At 43.7% G+C, this 5,099-nt stretch overlaps 1 pseudogene; it reads right to left on the reverse strand.

The window, feature by feature from the left end:
- Nucleotides 1–1,662: 1,662 nt before the first annotated feature.
- Nucleotides 1,663–3,677, reverse strand: LOC114618027 (annotated as a pseudogene).
- Between the last annotated feature and the right edge of the window lie 1,422 nt (nucleotides 3,678–5,099).

Raw genomic sequence — 5,099 nt, forward strand, 5'->3', positions numbered from 1 at the left:
GCTTAGGTTCTTGCCCTTGCCTCTCGACATCTGGTTATCTCTGGTGTTAGCTGGTCCTGGTGTCTCTGACTGTGGCTTGTCTTTCCTATAAGCCTGTGTGTCAATAGTGCTGGGAGACCAGATCTCTCAGGGAGGAATTTGGGTATGGAGAGCTATGGCATAAGATCAGCTCTGGGGTGCAGACAGAAACCAGGAGGATCCTATTCCAAGCTGTTCCTTGGTTCTTGTGTCCTGATGGCTCTTGGCAGACCCTCTTGGGCTAGGAATTTGAGCAGCAGTGGTGGTCTTATCTGTGCTCACAGGCATGTCTGCACTTCTGGGAGACCAGCTCTCTCCTGGCGGTATTTGTGTATGGACCATGGTGGCACAGGATCAGCTCTCTAATTAATTTTTTTTTTTTAAAGAAGAGAACGTGGTACATTTACACAATAGAAAATTACTCAACTATTAAAAACAATGATATCACAAATGCATAGAACCTGAAAGATCATCATGAGGGAGGTAACCCCAGACCCAGAAAGATAAACATGGTATGTACTCACTTTTAAGTGGATATTAGCTATTAAGTAAAAAATAAGCTTGCTACAATTCACAGACCCAAAGAAGCTAAGTAACAAGAAGGGCTCAAGAGCAGATGCTTGAATCTAATTAAGAAGGGGAAATAGATTAGGTATTGTGGGTGGTCGAGGGAGGGGACTGGAGTAGTGCAGCATCTCTGGGGCAAGCTGGAATCAAAGAGCAATGAAAACTCCCAGGAATCCATGAGGATGTCCCTAGCTAAAACACATAGGAATGGGGATATGGAGCCTGAACAGGCCATTCCCTATAAGTAGGCAAGAGTCCCAATGTAGGGATTGGACACCAACCCAGTCACAAAACCCTCTACCTACAATTTGTCTTGACTACAAGATGTGCAGGGGTAAAGATGGAAAAGAAATGGAAGTAAAGGCCAACCAATGACTAGTCCAGCTTGCGACACATGCCATGAGAGGGAGCCAACCATTTACACTGCTAACAATATTCTGCTATACTTTAAGACGGGTGCCTACTATAGCTGTCATCAGAGAGATTTCACTCAGCAACTGATAAAAACAGATACAGAGACTCACAGCCAAATATAAGGCAGAGCTTGTGGAATCCTATAGAAGGGGAAAAAGAAGGATTGTAGGAGCCAGAGGGGTCAAGAACAGCACAAGAAATTCTAGAGAATCAACTAACCTAGGCCCATAGTGGCTCAGAGGGACTGAATTGCCAACCAGGGAGTATGCATGGGTCTGGTATTGGTCCTTCACATATATGTTACAGTTGTGTGCCCTTGTTCTTTTTATAAGACTCCTAAGAGGAGTCTAGGATCAGGGGCTGTCTCTGACTCTGTTGCCTGCTTTTGAGATGCTTTCCTCTTACTAGATTGTCTTATCTAGCCTCAACAGGAGATGCCTAGTCTTACTGTGAGTTGATATACCAGGGCTGAGTGCTATCCATGAAAGGCCAAGCTTTTCTGAAGAAAAACTGAGATGGAGTGGATGGGGAGGCAGAGGAGGTGGAGAGAAGGACTAGGAAGAAAATAGAGAGGAGAAACAGTTATGTAGATGTAAAATAAATAATTATTAATAATTATTATAATAAATAATATTTTAAAAGTTAATAATAAATAATATTAACTTTTTTTTTAGATTCACTAAATTTATTTTAAAAATCATAAAACGTTTCTTACAAAAGAGCATTACATTCTGCACACTGCTCTGAACAAATGCCAGGGACATGTGGACTATTTACTTTCCTCCCTGTCCCACCCCCCCAATGTTACAGTGACCACAAAGCAAGGTGTTCACAATAATTACACGGGGGGAATTTTTTTTAAAACCACCAACAATGAACAAAAAATAAAAGTCACTCACTCTGCTGCTGTTTCAAAATTTCAATGTTAGTTTTTGCATGCCCTCCCCCCAACCCTGTTTGTAAGGAACTAAAACATTACATCTGGTGAACAGCAAAGATTTCACTACACCTCAAATGCAGAACACCTATGAAGCAGAGGAATGTTGGCTTTTTAAACAGAAGCAGATAGGAAAAAAAAAGATGCAGGACTCCTTCAGTTCTTCACTAGTCTTAGAAAAACTTTCCAGAATACTGCTTCACACTATAAAAAAGAAAAAATATCTTGCATTAGAATCCTTCAACATCTGCATACTGCTTCACACTGTTCTGCAGCAAATACTGTGCGTTCTGTATCTGGTCCTGTGTTCCTGTAATGGTAATGATCCGATCTTCAGATCCTTCTAAAGGTTCATCGATTTTGATTGATGCTCCAGACTCATGACGAATTTGTTTAATCCGCTGGCCACCTTTGCCAATAATAGATCCAGCCAAATCTTTGGGAATAGTTACTTGTGTAGTGATAATAGGTCCGCCAACATCACCGTATGAGCCACGACCCCCTGCATAAGAATAATCATATCCAGAACCACCCTGTGGTTCATAAGCCATCTGCCATTCTGATGGGCTCCATGTGTCAATTGCGGAGTCCCAAGTCTCATCAGCACTGAACCCAACCATGCCATCATAGCGGTCTCCAGGCCTTCCTCTTCTGTCATAAGCCATTAGATCTCCCCCTCTGGGTGGTGGCGGAGGAGGAAGAGGGAGATTCCGGGCACGGCTGCCACCCCGGCCACCCCGACCAGGAGGTGGTGGTGGAGGTCCTCGACGAGGGCTCATATCATCATAATCTCTTCTAGAAGGAGGCATGGGCCGACCACCCCGGCCAGGAGGCATTCTGTCAAAACCACCTCTTCCACGCATGGGAAATCCTACAGGCCGTCCTCGGCGGTCATCGAACATCATTGTAAAACCACCATAATCATAGGTTTCATCATAAAAGTTGGGATCATAAAGTTGTGCGCGTCCTTTGATGGGAGACTCAGATATAAGGTCAAGGATGATCTTGATGCATTCTACAACCCTATCAGGCTTTCCTCCAATAAGAACGACTCTGTCAGTAGAATGAGGGTAACACTCCTGGAAAAGCTTGATTGTTGTCTGAGTGTTTTCTCGAAGTTCTTTGATTTTAGCACCTTTAACACCAATAATTCCTCCTGCCAGACTCTGATGAATCAACAGTCTCAACTCGCAGTCAAAGTCACTTCCTTTATAATGCTGGTAATTTAAGCATTCCACAGCATCAGATTCGAGCGGGAGCTGGCTGGTTGCAGTGGGTGATGGCAACTGCAGGCCCTCTTCCAAGGTAGGGATGATTTTCTTCAGAATTTCTCCAATCGTCTCAATATCGGCACTGATACTCAGTATGCGCTCGGGGCCACTGCTGTCTGGGACTGAAACACTGGCATTGTAGTCTGTACAGAGAGCCTTAATATTCTTGCCTCCTTTTCCAATCACTGCCCCAGCATTCTTGCTCTGAAGCAAAATGCGCAATTCAACCATCTCATCAGTATTTCTAGATCTTTTAAAGGCTTGTTCCTCTTCCATATCTTCTGCAGGGCGTTTACCAAATTCACCATTGGTTTCGGTGTTGGGGAAGGTTTCTTCTGGCTGTTCAGTCTCCATTTTCTTGAATTAAATGAATCCACCAATAGGCCGCAATCGAGTGGGAGATGAGCACGACGGCGACGTCCGTGCAGCGGAGAAGCAGAGGATAATGGTGTCTGCAGCGCTGTCGCCTGTAGCGCCCTCATAATATTAACTTTTAAAAAGGAATTAGCCAAGCACTAAACTGAAACTCATAATATATTCACAAAAGGCCTGTAGGGTAAAAAGATGGAAGAAAAATACATTAATAAAATAAAAATAATAAATATATTTTTTAATTTTACAAAGCAAAAGAAAAGTCTGGATACTACATTTTGAGACAAGGAACCTCCATAGATGCCCTTGAGTTCACTACTGCTGGGAAGTGCATCCTATGCTCAAAAGTAGTTTGATTCTCCAGTGAAACTCCCTTGGACAAAACTAAATAGTAATGTGTAAGTGGTTATCCATTGGAGACTTTCTGGCTTATGAAGGTATCCATGTGTCCACTTCTCCTTCTCCCTCTAAGACCCTACATAAATTTTAAACAGTAACTCTTGAAAGTTCGTCCTTTTCACCCTCTCCCAACAGTCTCAGGCCTCCACAAACAGCAGAAAGCATTGTACACATTGTCCTCCTGCGTAAAGTTTTCATTGTAAAATAGAAATTCTGAAAGACTCATTTCTGTGGAACATCTTGGAAGTCCACAAGCTGACAGTGGGAAGCAACAGGTCCCTGTGTGGCAGAACAGTTATACGGATATTTGCAACACATCCCTCAGCCTATGATTGCACCCACTCTACAGATAGCAGAAAAATGTCATGCTGGAATACAGATTTTAGGGGATAACACTGAGCAGTGCACTGATCTCCACCCGTGAATCCCATCAACAGACTGAGACTATCATCCAATCTAGGCTCATGAACATGGACACCCATCTAAGCCCTTCTACAGATCACACCTTATTAGAGGGGCAACAATCATGCAGTCCCCTTATCTGCTTGCATCACAAAGGGTCAGGCCAACAGGCAGCAGGAGCTGCATGGTCACCATGGGGCCTCTGTGCTCCTGGCCTCCCTGCAGCATGTATATCTTGCACTATGTAACAGCCAATCTGCACAAAGCCCCCATCCATGCTATAGGATAGTTGCACTGTTTTGTTTAGACCTCGTGAATACATAGTGCTAATTTCTGTAATTGGACTCCTGCTTGTTCTTTGATTCATTCTCAGGAAACATTGCCAAGACAAAGGATGTTATCAGAATGGGTCGTGACAACTGAGAACCCTGAGCCAGAAGGATAACAATAGCTCCTGTGTGCCCACCAATTCCATACCCAGGTCCCATTTCCACCAGAAACTGACCACCTTCACATCCACATGGCTCTTTTAGCTTCCAACTCAAAGCACATAATCTGGATCCTCTCCAGACAATATCCGTATGGTGACATCCATACCTAGCCCTCATGAGCAGTGAGTTATCTCTTCAATGGTTCCTATGGTGTCTTGCTTTCTGCATTCTACACTAGCTATACTATCTTGCCTGCTGCTCCACAGACACCTGATAGTTAGATCCCCT

Source organism: Grammomys surdaster, unplaced genomic scaffold, assembly GCF_004785775.1.
Source record: "Grammomys surdaster isolate TR1022 unplaced genomic scaffold, NIH_TR_1.0 62, whole genome shotgun sequence".
NCBI classification, from domain to species: Eukaryota; Metazoa; Chordata; class Mammalia; order Rodentia; family Muridae; genus Grammomys; species Grammomys surdaster.